This window comes from Pongo pygmaeus, chromosome 18 (genome assembly GCF_028885625.2).
Source record: "Pongo pygmaeus isolate AG05252 chromosome 18, NHGRI_mPonPyg2-v2.0_pri, whole genome shotgun sequence".
NCBI lineage: Eukaryota > Metazoa > Chordata > Mammalia > Primates > Hominidae > Pongo > Pongo pygmaeus.
In genome coordinates, this window is record NC_072391.2 from 81,026,094 (window position 1) to 81,047,142 (window position 21,049).

Consider the following 21,049-nt stretch of genomic DNA (forward strand, 5'->3'; position numbering starts at 1 on the left):
ACAAATGTTTTTAACTGCAATTATTTATAGTATATCCTCCAATCACGATGGAATTAAACCAAACATTAGTAGCAAAATATAACCAGAAATATCCTAACTGAACATAAAACAGTACACTTCCAAATAACTCATAATCAAAAACAAAAATAGAAATATGAAATGTCAAAACTTGTGGGATGCACTAAAGCAGTGCTCAGAGGAAAATTCTAGAAAATAGAAAGCAAATATACAAGACAAAATCAACAAATCCAGGCTGGGCATGGTGGCTCACTCCTGTAATCCCAGCACTTTGGGAGGCTGAGGCAGGTGGATCACCTGAGGTCAGGAGTTCAAGACCAGCCTGGCCAACATGGCAAAACCCTGTCTCTACCAAACATACAAAGATTAACCAGATGTGGTGGCATGTGCCTGTAATCCCAGTTACTTGGGAACCTGAGGCAAGACAATCACTTGAACCCAGGAGGCAGAGGTTGCAGTGAACCAAGATCGCACCACTGCATTCCAGCCCGGGTGACAGAGCAAGACTCTGTCTCCAAAAAATTTTTAAAAATTGAAAATCAACAAATCCAAAAGTTTGTCCTACAAAAAGATTAATAAAATTGTAAACTCATATCGAAACTGTTGGGCGAAAAGAGAAAAGAAACACAAATTACCAATATTGGGAATAAAAAAGGGAAAATGACTATAGCCATCAAAAAGATACAAAGATATTGTGAAGAACATTATGCAATATATTTGACAATTTGGATGTAATGGACAAGTTTCTCCAAAATTAAAACTTATCAAAAATAACCTAAAAAGAGGCCGGGTGTAGTAGCTAATGCCTGTAATCCCAGCACTTTGGAGGCCGAAGCAGGAAGATCACTTGAGGCCAGGAATTCAAGACCAGCCTGGCCAACATGACAAAGCCCCTTCTCTACTAAAAAATACAAAAATTAGCCAGGTATGGTGGTGCACACCTGTAATCCCAGCTGCGCTATGTCTCAAAAAAAAAGAAAAAATTTAAAAAGAAAATCTTAACTAGCCCAATGCTTATGGAAAAAAAAAAATGTTCTTGAAAATCTTTCTACAAAGAAAACTACAGATCCAGATGGCTTCACTACATGTTTCCAAATATTTAAGAAGGAAAAACAATCTTACACAAACCCTTCCAGAAGCAGAAATAGAAGAAATACTTCACCCCTCTTTTTATGAGACAAGATTTTGTCCAAAACCTGACAAGATCTTACAAGAAATTAAAATTGCAGACCAATCTCACTCATGAGCATAAATTTTTAAATTCTTAACAAAAATATTAATGAATCCCACAAAAATGATATGATTATCTCAAGAGTTGCATTTTGAAACATTCATGTTGATTTATGATTTTTTTTAAATAATGTTTAGCAAACTAGGAAACTTTTTTAGTCTGGTTTTAAAAAAAAATAACAGAAGGAGCTGCTGCTACAGCAAATATCTTGCTCAATGGTGAAATACTAAGAACTTTTTTTGTGACATCAGTCCCAGACAGAGCAAGAAGGCAAGCAAAAGAAATACTAGGCTTAGGAATTAAAACAAAGAAATCTCTTTATTCACAAATGATATGCCTAAAATAATCTAAAAGAATTTTCAGAGCATCTATTACTGATTTTAGTAAAGGTAATCAGGTATAAGATCAGTATACAGAATTAATTGTTTTATATACCCCAGCAATAAACAAATGGAAAATAAAATTCTAAAAGGTACTTTTTGCAATATCATCCAAAACACCAAATAGCAAGGTATAAATTTAAAGAAAGATATGCAAGTCCTCTACAATGAAAACTACAAATGACTGCCTAAGATAATTTTTTTCTCCCTATTTAAGCCCACATTAATAGAGAGCTATACCATGTTCATGGATTGGAAGGCTCAATGCTATTGAAATGACAGTTCTTTTCAAACTGACCTGAGGGATTCAACGCAATACCATGCAAAGTCCCAATCCCAGCATGGGGATGGGGGCAGAAATTGATATGCTGATTATAAAATTTATATGGAAACACAAGGAGTGAAAAATAGCCAAGGCAATCTTGAAGAATAAGTTGTAGAACTTACACTACCATACATATATCCAGACCTATTAGAAAACTATAGTAATTGAAACCATGGTATTTGCACAAAGATAGGAAAAAGCTGACCAATGAAATAGAATAGAGAATTCAGGAAGAAATCCACACATACACAGTTTCTGATTCTAACAAGGAAAACACAACACAGCAGTGCAGGTGAGAAAGCATGGTCTTTCAATAAATAAGGCCAAGTTGATTGGATAAATGTATTTTTTAAAATGCATCCTGACCCCTCTCTTAACCCATATACAACAATTAATTCTAGATATATTACAGATCAAAATATAAAAGGAAAAAAATATGTATTTTAGAGAAAAACATATGAGAAAATATATGTCCTTTGTGTAAGCAAAGCTTTTTCTAATTAGGATACAAAAGTACTAACCACAAAAGAAAAAAATGATAGATTACATTAAAATTAAGAGCTTTGATTCATCAAATGACACAGTTAAGAAAGTAAAAAGATAACCTACAGAGTAGAAGATATTTATAATAAAAAGAAATGCTACAGGCCTGGTACAGTGGCTCATGCCTATAATCCCAGCACTTTGGGAGGCCAAGGTGGGCAGATCACTTGAGCCAAGGAGTTTGAGACCAGTGTGGGTAATAAAGCAAGACCCTATCTTTACAAAAAATAAAAAAAATTATCCAAGTGTTGTGGCACACACCTGTGGTCCCAGCTACACAGGAGGCTGAAGCAGGACGATCACTTGAGCCCAGGAGTTCAAGGCTGCAGTGAGCCATGGTCACACCACTGCACTCCAGCATGGAGGACAGAGTGAGATCCTGTCTCAAAACCAATTAAAAAAAAAAAAAAAAGAAATCCTATAATCTGTAAGCAAAAGACGCAACCCAAAGAAGAATAGATAAGAGACTTAAACAAATACTTCACAGCAGAAAATATACAAATCCTAACAAATGTATGAAAAGATGCTCAACTTAATTAAATAAAGATATATACATTAAATTATACAAATATAAATTAAAACACAAATTAATCAAGGAAATACAATGAAGTGCAATACAGCAGCATACCTATAAAGTGGCTGAAATGAAAAGATGAAAAATACCAAGTGCTGGCAATGATGTGAAATAATTGGAACTCTCATACACAGCTGGTAGAAGTGTAAATTGGTATAGCCACGTTGAGAACAAAGTATCAACTAAAGCTGAACATACATACGCCCTATGATCCAGGAATTACATGCCTAGGTATTATCTATCCAACAGAAATGTGTTCCCCAAAACACGAGTGCCAGAATATCCACTATTCATAAGAGCCCAAAGTTGGAAATTATCCACATGCCCAGCAAAAGTAGAATAATAAATTGTGATACATTCACAAAATGCAGTCTATACAATAATAATGAGTGAATGAACTGCAACTATTCACAACAACATGGGTGAATCTCACAAACATAGCGTGCAGCAAAAGAAGGCTGAAATGAGAAAACACATGCTAAATGACTGCACTTATACAAAGCTCAAACCCAGGCAAAATTAATCCTAGCCAGCAGATCACCTTGTGGATGGGTTTCTTGATCTGGTAGTACTAGACTACATGGGTGTGTTCAGATTGTGAAAATTCTTCAAACTGTGTATTTGATACATGAAGATTTCTATGTTTCAATAAGAACCTAACAAAAAATGCGTGGCTACAGAGAGAGAGCACGTACCTAGTCCTGTAATCATTCACATATCTCTAAGTACTTTCTGAGCCTTTAGACAGACTCTCAGCATCTTATTCCAAGGAAGGGCAATCCCCGTCTGCTGATGGGGCAATTCTGCCAGGAAAGGTGAGTGATAGGAGTTCTGCATAAGGAACAAAGCAAAGCAAAGCATGTTCCCTGCAATCCCTACCATGCTTTGCAAAGGGCAGAAGTGACACCATCGTAACTTGCTACACACAGCTCAAAGTATTCAGTTTAGAACAATTATAAGATGGTACCAAAAGATAACTTTCCTTTAGATACCTCTTAGAGGATACAAACTGTCAGATCAGAATGGAGTGATGTCAAAAGAGCAGCACTGAAAACCTGGTCTGAGGTTAACAGAAGTAAAGAGCCCTTTGGACCTACTTGCTTGGGGCCCCAGAGCTAGTCTAGATAATTTCTAGAATCGTGCTTCATAATAATATTGATAATGCCTAGGTTGCAGATGACTTGAGGAGGAAAAGACACGTTGTAACCAACAGAATATTCAAGGTGCTTTCTTTGAACTTGTTAAAAGAAAATCCTTGGCTAAATTAGATTTCACTGAGTTCAGTTGAGCAAAGAACAATTGGTGAATCGGGCAACCTCTCAAACCAAAGTAGGCTGAGAGAGACTCCAGTGCAGGCGTGTAGTGGAAGAAGATTTATGGACAGAAAAAGGAAAGTGACGTACAGAAAATGGAAATGAGGCACAGAAACAGCTGGATTGGTTACACTCGGCATTTGCCTTATTTGAACACTATTTGAACAGTTGGCCCTTTGATTGGCTCAAACTCAGAGATTGACACCAGAGTAGGTGACAGTCTGTTTACACCTCCATTCAGGTTGTATTTCACTATGTACAGAGAAACCTTTAGGCAGAACTTAGCATATTTATGGAGGCAGCTTTAGGCTAGCTTGATTTTATAAACTGTTATCAATAATTTTAATGCACTATAAGCAGCAAAGTGGATCACAACTCTAATCCCAGCACTTTGGGAGGCTGAGGCAGGTGGATCACTTAAGGTCAGTAGTTCAAGACCAGCCTGGCCAACATGGTGAAACCCCATCTCTACTAAAAATACAAAAATTAGCCAGGCGTGGTTGTGCATGCCTGTAGTCTCAGCTACTCAGGAGGCTGAGGCAGGAGAATCACTTGAGCCTGGGAGGCAGAGGTTGCAGTGAGCTGAAATAACGCCACTGCACTCCAGCCTGGGTGACAGAGCGAGACCCCATCTAAAAAATAAAATAAAAATAAAATAAGTAATTTTAATCAGCTGTAAATTACGTAAGAATGTTGTTTCAATAAAACAGAAATGCTTTTGTTTTGCTACATCAAAACTGGCTGTGGCCAAATGACTTGATGAGTAAAGGCTTTAATCCTATAGATTAATAAGGTGTGACCTTTAATGCTGGCAGGCATTTTATCTTTAGAGATGAATATCGTCATTTGCCTTATATGGTCCAGATTTTCTGAAAAGGTCAAGATAGTGCCTTCAGAGTACAGGAACTCTTTTACTAAAGACTTCAACGAACACAGAATTGCTGCCCTCTCTTAAGAAAGGAGAAAAAAATAACAGTTAAGGAAAAACTCAAGATGTAGAGAGAACATTCGGGAATGCAATAAAATGGAATCCCTTTGGGGATGTGCTGGCAGTGGAGCAAGGCAGTAGCAATTAGCACTGGCCGAATCCCAGCGTCAATACCGCTCCTGCCTACAGGTAATCACCAGAAAGGTCAAATGTTAGTTGCCCTGTCTTATGTGGGCTGAAAACTGTCACAGGCGATTTCTCCTAAGGGTTCTGAAATCCCATTGGGGACAGCCACAGGCAGGAAAGGCATCGCTGGCTGCTGCTCCTTGGCTCACTCACTCCATGCTCACTGCTCAGAATTCTCTGAGACTGGTCTTCCTGCCTCCTTCTTACCGGTAACCTAATCTTTCCCCCTCCTCTTGCTTGAAAATTGTATAGGGTTCGTTGTTCCATGATTGTTATTGAATGGGGCTCTTATGCTCTCACAGAAGACCTAAATGATGACTGCAAACAAAGAAGACAAATATTTTGCTCCAGGAAGCCCAAATGCCCTCTCATACTCTGCCAAGTTTAAAGAAAGAAGAAAACAAAAGGTGTCCCTGTTAGTTCCCCCTAAGGCTCAGGGCATATGAAATAGTTTGAACCTGGAAGACCAAACCATCTCTACGGGGCCCATATTAAGTCTTTATATGATTATCAAACGCATCATGTTCCCTATGTATTTCCATTTAAAAGAACAGGGGAGTGATGGCTTTAAAACAAGCCAAATTACCACTAAATTCAGCAGCATGTTTTCATGACTTAGCAACTTATATAAAGTATGTTTGAGCCTGCCAGTGAAAAATGTGATGTGGGTTACCAAGAAGACACTCAGATATAGAACCAGGCATAACAGCTGTAAAATTAAAATGGAATAGACTAAGATAATGATTTTTCATAGGCTAAGATATATCATGTCCCAGCCTGTCTTCTCCTTCAGTCCTCTGTAAGATAGATGTTCCGATAACGCCAGCTGATTCAAAATTGAAAAATTGCTCAAAATATGCTTAGATTGATTTTTTTTTAAATTGTTATTCAGCCCCAGAGTGAAATGACTACTGAACTACTGAATTTATAGCCCCCAAACTGAGGGTGGGAGGGGCTCTGAACTGAACTTCAGAAAGATACCTCAGCCTGTGGTCTTTCTGTTTTCATAGCTCAACCAAGCTCTAGACTGCAGGGGGCATATAGTAAGATTATTTAGATTGATTCTACTTAAAAGATGCTAGTTTGGATAAAATGAAGCCATTAGTTATGATGGCAACCCAATCAAGCCAGTTTAACACCCCTTATCTCAGCTGTGATATTAATTGAGGAAGAAAAATAAATTGATGGCCCAGCCATCATTCCTCCTTACTTCAAGCACTTGCAAAATATCAATCATGTTGAAAATACTACCTACAGTTTGTCGCTGACAAAATGGCCCAGTAAAAGAACTCTTAAGATCTGGTAATAGCGAGCTGTGATCAGAGCCATTGGAGGCAGCACACTGGGTCCATTGAGATAATGGTGCCTAGTGCCATCTACACCTCGGGAAGAGTTCAGCTCCCCATCTTAGCTGTGCAACGTTAGCCAAGAGACTTACACTCTCTCGGTCTCAATTTCCCCACCTGCAGAATGAAGATAATGCCATCTGCCTGCTGGATTGTTAAAGGGTTGGAAATCATGAATGCACAATTCCCAGTACTCCTAAGCATATAAGAAATGTTTAAGTGAACTGACTTGAACTGAGTCGTGGACTGATCTTCTAAGCATGTCATTATGGAATCATGAGTGCTGAGGCAAACTATGAAAAGGCACTTATGACCACCGTGGTGGTGATTTGAGCATTTTTCTAGGGAATGGATGGGCCACGGAGCCCCCAACTTGGACAAGGATGCTAAATCCAATTAGCCAGAAAAGGTGTCTTTGGACGTTGGCATCAATTCATGGAGCTTGTCTCTGGCTGAATGGGCAGGTGGAAGCCTGACAGCAGGACATTTCTACATTGATCAGGCAAATCAACTATCTTCAACAGAACATTTTCATTCATTTTTTTATGTGAAAGAAACTGATTTTGACATTAAAATACTGTCAGTGATGCCCATCTCAACCAGCTCAGTTCATCCTGCCAAAGTGTCTCTTAGCTGGTTCCCCCTGGAGTCCCCCTTCCCCAGCTTGATATTGGCATTGCCATCTACCCAGTCCTCAAGCAAGACCCTTCCTCCATGAGCCTCCACCCCATCAGCCTGCTCAGCCTCCTGAAGTCAGCCCTTTACTCTTGCATCCTGCCTGCCTTCCCTGAGGCCCTTGCCATGGCTACTCAGCCTCCTGAAATCAGCCCTTTACTCTTGCATCCTGCCTGCCTTCTCTGAAGCCCTCTCCGTGGCCTCCATGACAGTCCTGGCCTCCTCACTCAAGTCCATTCCTGCCTGTGCGTCCACATCCTCTGCTTTGTATCAAAGCCATTCTCTTGCTTTAAAGTCTTTGAACTCACAAAATAGCCACACCACTTCCTCCCCTACAACAACCTTCATCCTCTCTACAAGGTATCTCATTTCTAGCACACTCAAATGCCATCTCTTCATGAAGCCTTCTGATCTATCCCCAGGCAGTTAATTATCCCAAGCCACAAGCATTTTATTATCACCTCTCTTCCTGCACTTGTAACACCATCCCACATCTGCTTACATATCTGTTCCTGCCATACCATTAGCATTTTCAAGAGCAGGCACCTGTACCATTGACATTAGCACATTTCCATCCGGGCAGAGGTAGAGTCCCAGTAAATGATTATTGACTGAATGAATAAAATGAAACTGTCATGTTTAAACATGGCCTCGAAATTAATTCTTTCCCTTTTATTTCTTTTCTCTAAAGTCAGTGAAATGGAAACAAAAACCAAAAAGTTGAATTTTTGTACAACAGTTTAGTTTTATATTATTGTCTCTTCTAAAATAATTTTTCAGCCCAAATTATGTGGATAATTGCTTCAGTTCTACATCAAGTATAGTACACATGGAAACCTGGTGTTACATTACTGCAAACTTATTTTCCACCAGATTTTTTGTTGGCTTACTATTAAAATTTTTCTATACACACACACACACACAGAGAGAGAGAGAGAGAGAGAGAGATTTCTGAGATGAAATTGGCAATATCTCTATTAACAAAGCAATAAAACTGATTTTAAGTTTAAAAACAATGAGATTCTCAGCTTATAGAGCACTCAATAAAAATGATTTGTAAAATACTGGTGCTGAAAAACCATATTAAAGAGAACACAACGGATAAAATAAAACAAAGGATAACCTTAGAAGACTCCTGGTTCACTTTCAGCTTTTTTTTTTTTCTATTTTTATTTTAAACAGGAGGTACACGTGCAGGTTTGTTACCTGGTTCACTCTCAGTTTTAAAGCAAAGGTGAAGGTACATTTAGAGTCCTGTTCAGATGGCATAAGAGATCTGGCATGTATTTGCTCACAGCTGCTTATTGAAGGTTTAACAGATGCACAGCAACCTAGAGGGAATTTGGGGCCATAGATTGTACCGCTCTTGTGTCCATGCTCAAGGTTGCTCATTAACTCACATCTAAATTGTGGCTCCTCTCAGATGGGCCCATCTTCCTGATTATCCTCCCAGAATGTGGGCCTCAGGCTTCCTTGGGACACTAGCCAAGGTCCCTCTCTATGTCCCTGGTATGGACACCCTGTTCTGAGTCCCAGTTCTGCAGACCTCTGCCCTACCACACTCTGTTTTCTCCCCAAGGGTTAGATAAGGAAGGATTTGAATTTAGACATAGCCACTACTCTCAAAATAGAAGCAAACTTATGGAAATACAAACATATATGATTATATTTACAGGAAGGGCCATACATATTTGTTTGTTAAATCAAATTATAGGTTGGCACAAAAATAATTGTGATTTTTGCCATTGCAAGTGATGGCAAAAACCACAATTACTTGTGCATCAACCTAAGAACTCAAACGTATGTTGAGCACTTATTATATGGGCTTCCTGTTTTCCCTGTTCTCTCTCTGTCTTCCTACATTTCATTCTTCACACAGACAACCTCACTTTGCACACTGTTTCCAAATAAAACCACTTGTACTCATAAGTTCCAAGGTAAGACATATGCTGCATGCCTCTGGGCCTACCTCTGGGAAGATTTGGGACAAGTGGCTGGAAAAGTCTACTACTTTCTAAGACTTCTCAGAGCTAACTTCTGAAAGTTTGTGTTGAGATCCTAACATTCTGTGCCAACGAAACCAACCCATCTGATGTGGTTTGGCTGTGTCCCCACCCAAATCTCATCTTCATTGTAATCCCATGTCAAGGGCGGGACCAGGTGGAGGTAATTGAATCACAGGGGCAGTTTCCTTCATGCTGTTCTCATGGTAAAGAGTGAGTCTCACAAGAACAGACTGTTTTATAAGCTTCTGGCATTCCCCTGCTTGCACTCACTCCGTCCTGCCACCCTGTGAAGAAGACGCCTGCTTCTCCTTGTCTTCTGCCATGATTGTAAGTTTCCTGAGGCCTTCCCAGCAATTTGGAACCATGAGTCAATTAAACCCCTTTTGTTTATAAATTACCCAGTCTTGGGCAGTTCTTTATAGCAGCATGAGAATGGACTAATATACCATCTCACTGTGGCAAGACCAGGGATCCTATTCTTCTAATGGGACCCTCTTGGGAGAGGCATTTAGAGTCTTGTCTTACTGGTCTAGAAATTTCGTAACATGTGTATGTCTAGTCCTTTGTGTTCAGATGTGGACAGCAGCTGATGCAGTTTGGCTGTGTCCCCACCCAAATCTCACCTTGAATCATAGTAATCCCCAAGTGTCAAGGGTGGGGCCAGATGGAGTAATGGAATCATGGGGGCAGTTTTCCCCATACTGTTCTTATGGTAGCGAATAAGTCTCACGAGATCTGATAGTTATATAAATGGGAGTTCTCCTGCATGAGCTCCCTGGCTTGCTGCCATGTAAGTTGTGACTTTGCTTCTCATTCTCCTTCTGAATGATTATGTGGAACTGTGAGTCAATTAAACCTCTTTCCTTTACAAATTAGCCAGTCTTGGGTATATCTTTATTAGCAGTATGAGGATAGACTAATACAGAAACATTATTCGTAACAGACAAAAAGTGGAAACAACTCAAATGTCCATCAGCTGGTGAGTAGATAAACAACATGGTCTATCCATACAATGGATTATTATTCAGTGATAAAAAAGAATGAGGTACTAATACACACTGCAACATGTACAACCCTCAAAAACATTATGCTAAGTGAAAGAATCCAGACCCAAAAAACTACCTACTATATGACTCCATTTATATTAAATGTTCAAAATAGGCAAATCTGTAGAGACAGAAAATTGATTAGTAGTTGCCAGGGGCTGGGAGTGGGTATGAAGAGTTAGTACAAATGGGCCCAAGGTTTATTTTTGGGGGTGATGAAATGTTCTAAAAGTAGGTAGTGGTGATAGTTGCACCACTCTGTAAATGTACTAAAAATTAATTGTCGCAAAAGTAAAGAGTAAGAAAAAAGTAAAGTAGAATTAGAAAAAGTATTTTTAATCCCTTTATAATTATGAGTTTAACATGTTCATGGTTATTGTAAAGAAAATTAAAAATAGATAAATGTATTATTTTAATGTTAATTACCTAGAGAAATAATCACCACTTACATTTTTATATATGTCTTTCTAATTTTTCTCTAATCATATGTAGATTTTTAAATTAGGATCACACTATGTTTTTAGTTATGTCTATTAATGACAAGATATAAAGCACTTATATATATAGCTACTGAACAAAAAAAAAGAACCTGTCAAAAAAATCTCAGTGTTTTTTAGCTAAGTGGAAATCTTGTTTGGTCAAGGTTTTTCATGAAATAAAATCCCTGAAATTTAAATAGACAAAAAAACACACACAAAAATTGTAATCGCAATAGGTTTGTTAACCAATGCACACAGCAAATCAATATGCCATGACACCGGGTTGCAGCAGAGAAACAGGTTTAATCATAGTGTTAATGGAAAGGGGTCATGATCCAGACCCCAAGAGAGGGTTCTTGGATCTCATGCAAGAAAGAATTCAGGGCTAGTCCACAGAGTAAAGTGAAAGCAAGTTTATTAGGAAAGTAAAGGAATAAAAGAATGGCTACAACATTGAGCAGCCCCAAGGGCTGCTGGTTGCCCATGTTTATGGTTTTTTCTTGATGATATGCTAAACAAGGGGTGGATTATTCATGCCTCCCCTTTTTAGACCATATAGGGTAACTTCCTGATGTTGCCATGGCATTTGTAAACTGTCATGGTGCTGGTTGGAGTGTAGCAATGAGGATGGCCAGAGGTCACGCTCATCACTGTCTTGGTCTTGGTGGGTTTTAGCCATCTTCTTTGTTGCAACCTGTTTTATCAGCAAGGTCTTTATAACCTGTATCTTGTGCTGACCTCCTATCTCATCCTGTGACTTAGAATGCCTTAACCATCTGGGAATGCAGCCCAGTTGGTCTCATCCTCATTTTACCCAGCTCCTATTCAAGATGGAGTTGCTCTGGTTCAAACACCTTGACCACAGGGTCACAGAACGAGAAGATGGGAGGGAACCTCAAAGCCATTTCCCCAAGGAAGTTGAGGCTTGGGTTTTTGAGGGCTTTGGAGTGGGCAGAAGTGTGGAGATCAAGAGTGCAGGGTGAAGTCATAGGAAGGGGAGAGGAAGCAGCTGTGATCTCATGCTGATCCTGTTCCCCTGTGGGAGACTTCCAACTGGTTGCTGGAATTCTGGGGAGGTGTGTCTGGAAAACATCTTAAGTGTCTATAGGAAAAATGGGGATGCAAATCAATTCTTAAACAGTCTTCTGGCCTTAATGTCAGAGATCCTATCTAGGGGAACAGTGGGGATGCAAATGTCAGGATCTAGTGCTACTGTAACTGAGGAGCTGGTTAGCCACTCACTGCAGCAGAGTCCAATTAACAAGATCCAGGCCTGGTACAAGAAAAGTGAATTTATTTTTGAAGCTAGCTTGGAAAGACACAAAGTGTCCTGCTTTAAGTGTGCTGCTTCATCTTTGGAGCAAAAAGCAGACATGTTTATAAGGTTAAAGGGGAAGTGAGCAAGGGCAGGAAGTCCCCCTGCTAGCCTGGTGTCTTATCTACCAAACAGCTGAGTTGGCAGACAGTTGAGTTGGTGCCTTCCTGGGCAGAAATAAGTTGTAAAAGTGGCCAAGTGGGCGTGTTTTCAGCATGTCCTCCTGAGGCCACCCCGGAACTGGGAGTTCCGTGGAGATGTGCTTTCATCTGCAAATTGACTGTCAATTCTGGAGAAGAGATCACTGGGGCACATAGATGACCTTTCCTTGTAGGGAATGTGTGGTGAGGGGGAGGTGAGAGGTTATTTTGCATTTCAAAAAGGGCTAGGTAGGAAGCAGGCTGAAAGGAGAAAGGAGAAGAGAAGAGAAAAAAGTAATTAAACCACCTCAGAAAAATCAGGGTACTTGGTTACGGTACATGACCTACTGCAACAAGGAACTGGGCCAGGGTGCAGCCTGATTAGTGCTGAATTATAACTATATTTGTACCCAGAACCTGGCATGCAATTCCTGTCAACCCTGTGGGGATGGTTTCAAAACCTGACCCTGTTTCTCATTGCATCCACACCCACAGCGTCAAAGCAATGCCAGGAGAACCACGTGTGGCTCATGTTTCTTGGAGGAGTCCTGGTTCAGTTCTACAGGCTTCCCACACAAAACAATATACTGTTGGCCATGTAGGTAAGAAAAGCACAGGAGACTGTTTTTTACCCTTTCTACCAGTGTTTAGTACCAACCACAAGCACCAAAATACTCAAGCTTTGAGCTCTGCAGCTCTGGCTCTTACGGACGGGGAAGTGCTTTACAATCGCCAGTCATTCCATTCACTTTCTAGAATAGCCAGAAAGCTCCAGCGATGGGGATGCCCTACCATGGGGCCACAGCTCTCAAACAGGTGACATGCTTGTGACTGGAAAGAGGTCCCGATCCAGACTCCAAGAGAGAGTTCTTAGATCTCACACAAGAAAGAATTCAGTAAGAGTCCATAAAGTGAAAGCAAGTATATTAGGAAAGCAAAAGAATAAAAGAATGGCTACTCCATAGACAGAGCATCCCCAAGGGCTGCTGGTTGCCCATTTTTGAGGTTGTTTATTGATGACATGCTAAACAAGGGGTGGATTATTCATGCCTCCCCTTTTTAGATCATAGAGAGTAACCTCCTGATGTTGCCATGGCATTTTTAAACCGTCATGGTGCTGGTGGGAGTGCAGTAGTGAGGACCACAAGAGGTCACCCTTGTCACCATGTTGGTTTTGGTGGGTTTTGGCCAGCTTCTGTACTGCAACCTATTTTATCAAAGGTCTTTATAACCCGTATCTTATGCCGACCTCCTATCTCATCCTGTGACTTAGAATGGCTTAACCGCCTGGGAAGGCAGCCCAGTAGATCTCCACCTCATTTTACCCAGCCCCTATTCAAGATGGAGTTGCTCTGATTTAAATGCCTCTGACACACTAATGTTAGAGCACCTTGGACACGCTCCTTAATCTGAGTTTCCAGTTTTCTCTTCTAGAAAATGAGAAAAAACTAGAATGTAGACCCCCATGTGCTCAAAGCAACAACCTGCCTGGTTTGCTTGGACTTTTCCTAGTCTGTATAACAGCAGGCGCTCGATTCCTCTATGTAAATCTTCACCTTTTATTAATTATATTACCCTGCTTCTCTTAGAAAATGCACAGTTCTGCCCTCACTACACCAAGATCACAAAAGGCTAAGTATAAATCATGAGCCAACCAGACCAAAAGTAAGCCAGGCAGGCCAGGTGGCCAACTTGGCCATCTCATAGGCAGTTATCACTGCTCAACTTGAAGAAATACAAGGTTAATTATTGGAGTTTGAAATCCAGTAGTGGAATCCATGTGGTCCTATCATGGTCATATAATGTGCTGAGGCTCTTACAAGTTGTCAGTGCTGAGTGGGAATGACAAAGCCAGAAACAAGGGCAAGCAGAGGTTGAATGCCAGGAAGACCGTGGCAGGATGCCAAGTCCATGAAGCAAAAGCACCGCCATGGTCTAAAAGGCATAGTCCTCTAGAGCAAGAGAGCCAGTAACTCAGATCCAAAGGAAAGAAAACGATAACCCTTTCCCCCTCAAGACTTGCCATTGTATGGCAGCAGGAGGGCTGCTTGCAAAATAAATAACCCACCAACATTTGAAGGTTGGAGATCTCTCAGTCAAGAGTGACAGGCTGTCACTGAAAATGGGTTGGAAGGAAAACTGTCATTCCTACTAAGCAATTTTAAATAGGCTTTGTTTCCAGATATCCATGCCTGCAAGTCCTCATTTCCTCATTTGGAAATGGGATTTGATATGGTTGTATTAGGAGGTAAAATTTAAAATATCTCCTTACATCCCATTCACACTGCTGCATGATGGAATTGCCAACCCTGTAACAAAAACACGTGTCTTTCTAATAAGAAGTCAACAACACAAGAGAAAAGAGATTCCTGCAGCTAAGGTTTGCTCCTGGTATTTTCCCCATGATATCACCCAACACAATGTACACTTTGTGGATGGAGAAGGATGGGGGAAGAGTTTTTAGCTTGTATACTTATTTCAGAACCTTAAATGAGATGCCTATTAAACTATCCATGTACACAAATAGACTCAATATCAAGAAAAGAAGTAGTATAAGACTGAAAGACATGCTTAAGAGAAAGGAGGGAGCCATACTTCAGGAATGGAGAAATGAAGAAAAATCTATACTGGCTTAAGTCAGGTTAGCTAGGAGGGAACATATGAGGAAGGCCCAAGTCTTATAAGCCAGGGCAGAGGCAGGAGGCTGGAAAGGACCAGTGGACATCTTGCAAACATGTGTTCCACTTCAGCCATTTGGATGAAAAACAAGAATTCTTGGAACACTGGACATCCCAGAAACACAATGAATTAGCAGACCAAATGCCAGTCTGCAACTGCTGGTTAAAAAGAAAAATCCAATTACTTATAGCACTTGAATATAGGTCAGCAGAAACTCCCGGCATCAAAGAAACTCTGTCCATAAAGACTTAGTGTATGTTTTTACCAAACACTTCACAGGGCCTTGTGGATCAATCATGGATTCAATTTTGTCCTACAAATTAAAATCAAGCCATGTTTAAAGCAATCTCATTAAATCGCTTGCCAACGGGTGCACGTACTACCACACTCCTGGTGTGACATGACCATTCTTATCATTCGTTTTTGGAACCCTCCTTTCATGGATACACCACCCCTCACCTCGCTTCCCTGCTTCTGCCTTACCTGTGCTTTCCCTGTGGGTTACCTGGATTATCACAACCAGATCCCCTGCAGTTTTCAGCCTTGCCAACATCTGAACATGTCAAAGAAAAATGGGCAGGACAGAGTTTGAAAGGCAAAGGCTTTATTCAAGGCTACAATAAGGGAGAGAGATTGAACTAACTGTGCTGAAACAAACAATGGGAGGATTTTTAAGCACTGGGATGAGCTAATGGAAAAGTACTGGAGGATGTTTGTGGGGAGGTTGGTCCACATGATTAGGCATCTGTGTTTCCTAATGGGTGTTTATTGGAGTTAGGCTCCAACCCTCCACAGGGACTGAGAGACAGGGACACTATTCCTTTCCATGATTACATTTCAAAGAGATGCCAGGTCCTTGAGAAAGATGGTCCTGGGTTGCAAAACTAGCAACAGGTTGGAAGATTTACATCTCACAGGGACAGAGAAAGAATTTACAATTGCAGGTTTCTAAAGTAAATGCTTCAAGAAAAGAGAAGTCAAGGCCTATATTAGCCCATTCTCATACTACTATATATAGGTACTACTCGAGACTGGGTAATTTATAAAGGAAAGAGGTTTAATTGGCTCATAGTTCCACATGGCTGGGGAGGCCTCAGGAAACTTACAGTCATGGTGGAAGGCAAACAGGAAGCAAGGACCTTCTTCACACGGCGTCAGGAGAGAGAAGTGCTAGCAGGGTAAATGCCAGACACATAAAACCATCAGATCTCATGAGAACTCACTCACTATCACGAGAACAGCATGGGTGAACCACCCCCATGATCTAATCATCTCCCTCCCTTAACATGTGGGGATTACAATTCGAGATGAGATTTGGGTGAAGACACAAAGCCAAATCATATCAGGGCTCTAGAGTCTGAAAGAAGCCCATCTAAAGTGTAGTCCAGCACAGGGGAAGGTTATGGCCCTCTTGGTCGAGCCTATCTATCCTTAGGAGGTAAGGAAGTTCTTCTAGCCCTGCCTCAAATCCAGGGTGAGCATTAGTATATGGTGATTCTCCTGGTGGCTGAGCCACAGGGTCCAACACTGTTCCCCAGTCATGAGGCTCTAAACCACTACCCCACAGAGGCCCATTTCTATAATAAGGTCCTGCTCCCAAGCTTCCTCCTTTCTCTCCATCCTTATCCCTCCCCCTTCCCTGCCTGGCATGGTCTTGTAGCTGGAAGACAAGGCCTCAGCTTTGGGGTCTCGTTTCTGTTTCACGAACCTCCATCAGCACAGACTGTCCCCATGTGGAGCCCAGCCCCCTGCTGTTATCTCTGAAAAAGATCTACTCAACTCTATGATCATTTTTGGCTACTGAGCTATTACTCCTACAGAAATAGTAAATGCTATTTTACTGTGCATGGCCGGTGATACCAGCAAGCCTAGGGCATTAGTCCCAGCCCCCATCCTGCCTATTGTCCTACTACAGGGACAACTATGACTATGCTAGCTGGAACTGATGATTCCTTGGGTACCCAGCCTGACTATGACACAGGCTGTCATAGTCATTTCCAGCAAGCAAAATAGGAACAGGAAGCTAAGAATCTCAAATACATTTACAATGACCTAGTCAACTGCCATTTCTTTTTTTTTTTTTTTCTTTGAGACAGAGTCTTGCTCTGCTGCCCAGGCTGGAGTGCAGTGGCGCAGTCTCAGCTCACTGCAACCTCTGCCTCTTGGGTTCAAGTGATTCTCTTGCCTCAGCCTCCAGAGTAGCTGGGATTACAGGCACGTGCCACCATGCCCAGCTAATTTTTTGTATTTTTAGTAGAGACAGGGTTTCGCCATGTTGGCCAGGCCGGTCTCAAACTCCTGACCTCAAGTGATCTGCCCACTTCAGCCTCCCAGAGTGCTGGGATTGCAGACCTGAGCCACTGCGTCCGGCCTACCATGTATTTGTGAAAAAAAAAAAAATCCGCTTATATGAATTCCCCAGAGTCGTCGGATTCATAGAAACAAGAAGTGGAATGGTGGCTGCCAGGGGCCAGGGGAAGGGGAATGGGGAGTTGGTATTTAATGGGTCAGAGTTTCAGTTTTGCATGGTGAGAAAGTTCTGAAGATAAATGGTGGTGATGGTCTCACAAGAATTTGAATGTACTTAACACCACTGAACTTTACACTTCAAAATGGTTAAAAATTGTCAACTTTATGTTATGTATATTTCACCACGATTAAAAGAACAGTTCATAAGAAGGAAGCTATAAATAGTAATAATAATAACCTGAAATTATGGTTTAGGGATTATAGTTTGCTTTCATGGTTAAAATGAGAGCCTGTAAGACTCAAGCTATGTAGTAAAAATTCTGGTGGAGAAAGTATAGGTTAATGCTTGCTCTAGAGAAGGAGGCCTGACACTCACGGTGTCCATTTGAGCCTGTCCTAAATCTTTCTGGACCTCAGCCTCACCATACCTACAACGAATCGGTCTCAGATCTTCTGCTCTGAACTTGCACCAAGCCTGGGCTTGCAATTTTGGTGTCTGTGGACTCCTCAGGTATGTTTCTGAATGCAGGTGCATTTCTCTGGAGGCAGGGGCCATGACCTTCAGCAGATTCCCAATTGGAAACCCACCTCCCAACCACGTTGAAGACCTGAAAGCTGGAATGGTTCATCTGTCAGCAGTTCTTACAGCTCCTAACATTATAAAGACAGAAGCCCCTACAAACTCAGCCAGATCCCCACACGTTTAGAGGTTGGACTTCCTCTGATCCTTAAAATGGCTACCCTGAGAACATGGCCCCTGGGCTTCCTCCAGAAGGGAGCTGCAAAGAGGGAGTCCCATTCTAGCTCCATTTCTGGGTGTTTTGCTCAAATTGACCCTTTTTCCCTATTGAAAGAGGAAATTCCGGCCAGGCATGGTGGCTTATGAGCCGAGATTGTGCCACTGCACTCCAGCCTGGGAGACAGAGCAAGACACTCTGTCTCAATAATTAAAAAAAAAGAAAAAGAAAAGAAAAAAAGAAAGAAGGAAAAGAAAAGAAAGAGAAAATTCATAAAGGAGGGACCCCATCTTGACTGTGCCTTGATTTTGATTCTTGGTTATGAGTGGTTCCATGGTGGTGGAGGCTGCTGATGGAAAGAGGAACAGAGGGGTGAGGGATTTTTGCTGAAAATCTAGAGAATACTTAGAAGCCCCTCTATTTCCTGGGCCCCAGAAATGATTGGAGCCAAATGGGCTTGTGAGGAATTTTGAAATTTTGAATTTCACCTGAATTTTGGATGTGATTTTTCTCTATCCTGTGCACAGAAACTGAGAGAGGCTCTTTCCCTCAGGATTTTGTGAATCTTGTCTTTAACTCATTGCCCAAAGTAACAAACTCATCTTACTGACTTCAGAAAATGACATCACCCACCTGGCCTGGGAATAACACGTGGGAAATTGAAGACAGTAGTATAATTAAGTTCACAAAAGGCAATTCTTATGGCCATATTTCAAATGCTCATAATGCCTTCTCATCCATTCTACCAAAGGACTTGGCTTCATAATATATTCAGAGTGAAAAAACATAATGGATTCTTCTGAGATATTCAATTAGTTCAATAAAAAGAGAAAAATAATTTTTCAATAAAGAAATTTAACTAAACGACTAAAGCTGACAGTGAAAAACCAAAGTAATTATGCATTTCTTTTGAGTTTGCGCTCTAACAAAAGTTGATGATATGCCACCATTAGAAATAGCCATCCTTCAAATGATTAATTGCATTTGTGTTGCTATTTTAGCAGACATTTATTTGAATGTTTACTCTGTAGCTGTCTTTGGGTGTTGATATATTTAAATTTCTACCAGCCCCGCTAAAGATTATCGGCTCGCACTTCTTCATGACTCACTGCTCAGCTTCCTTTAAGCTGGTTTTTTCTCCGTTAACAGAAACCTCTTCCAAAAATATCACCAGTAACATTCTCCTTGCAAAATCCCATTACTTCTCTTTACTTCTTATCCTCGTAGGGGTCATGACACATTTAATTATGGGTCACTGACTCCTTTTCCAATTCTCTCCCGCAAAACTAGCATCTGCTCTTTAAACTTTGGGGTCTCTCAGGATTCCGTATTCCACCCCTCTGGCATTCTGAACTTTCACCTTGGGTAACCACTTTGTTAGAGAAGTTTCAAAGCCATCAATGTGTTGATGACTTCCCAACCCCTAACTCAGCCTGGGCACTTCCGCCAAGCTGCACACATCTGCACAGGTGTATTGAATTCAAGGGGCCGTTAGCACAATCAAGGCTGAACTGCTGGTCTTCCCACTTCCCACTGCACTCTGCTCTTCTTCGGGCAGCCTTGTCTGAGTGCTTGATCACCATGAAAAGACACTGGTTTCCTGCTCGAGCTGCACACATCATGCCTGTCTTCATCCATGGCTGGCCCGCCTGCCTGCGGGTTCTCACATTTCCTATCAATACAATTGTGTGCTTTCTGAAAATAAGTCAGATCAGATTGTTCCTGGATCACTGCCTTTCCAGAAAGCCTCTGGTGGCCTCGTGCACTCTGTGGAATTGGTAGCAGCCCCTTGTAATGCTACTCAAGGCCCTCCAGGAGCCCATGCCATCCTCAGTGCCCTCAGCTCTGGAGCAGCAGCTCCACCACGGCACCCCATGACTTTGCATGTAGAGCCACATTGGGAGGGTGTGACCTGCAGCTGCTCTGAGTCTTGGCAGAACACCCTGCGGTCCCCCAGCCAGTTTCTCATTGCCTTCCGGGTTCTATGAGGTGCAGGGGCTTTCTGCCTGCCCCTCTCAGGACACAGCTGCTGCTGTAAAACTGCTGAGAAGCAGCTTGGAGTTGGCTCTACAGCAACATCCCTTCTTTCTCTTGCAGTTGTCCAGTCCCTTTTATTCTGCCATGACCTGCACCAAGGCCACCATGCCGACACCTGCTTTTACTGTCTGAGTAATAAGCTGTCTGCATCTAAAGAGGTCTCCTTGCTTCTTTGCTAGGACTTGCCTGCGTCTTGTATGTCAACTTCAAATACTCACTACCCTTCTAACCCCCATGTAACCTGATAGCCTAACTGCAAACTTAATATGCGTTTCAAAACATAAATATAGTACAAGATAAAATAAAATTATACTTGGAAATCTGGCTAAGTGAAAATAAGGATTAGAAAAATAAAAGAAAGCCATAGGTTAGATTAGTACTCTATAGTATTAGTTTATTAAACTGATAAGAACAGATCTGTACTTCATCTTAGCCAAGAGGCCAAGAAACGATTGTACTACTGTATAAAATTATGGTGCTGTAATTTTAGAGGTGCTTCAAATTCTTTTGGGAATAAGACAAATCTGTATACTTAAAATGTGTGACCTATGAATTTGGCTCTAACCTTTCTTGCAGAAAATTAGAAACTACTAACAAATGGTTTGTCCCAAGAGCAAACCTC

General features: G+C 41.3%; 1 protein-coding gene, 1 long non-coding RNA gene and 1 pseudogene across 3 annotated transcripts in view; 1 reads left to right on the plus strand and 2 right to left on the minus strand.

The window, feature by feature from the left end:
- Positions 1-15,828, minus strand: part of LOC134738520 (uncharacterized) — a 53,513-nt gene extending 37,685 nt beyond the window's left edge. For both annotated transcript variants that reach the window (XR_010124255.1, XR_010124254.1), the window contains exon 1: positions 15,690-15,828. This is a non-coding gene — a long non-coding RNA (uncharacterized LOC134738520). The remainder of the gene's footprint in view (positions 1-15,689) is intronic.
- CDH13 (cadherin 13) overlaps positions 1-21,049 on the plus strand; it is a 1,176,109-nt gene that overhangs the window by 1,136,639 nt on the left and 18,421 nt on the right. The window lies entirely within an intron of this gene.
- LOC129016422 (U2 spliceosomal RNA) lies at positions 20,765-20,880 on the minus strand (annotated as a pseudogene).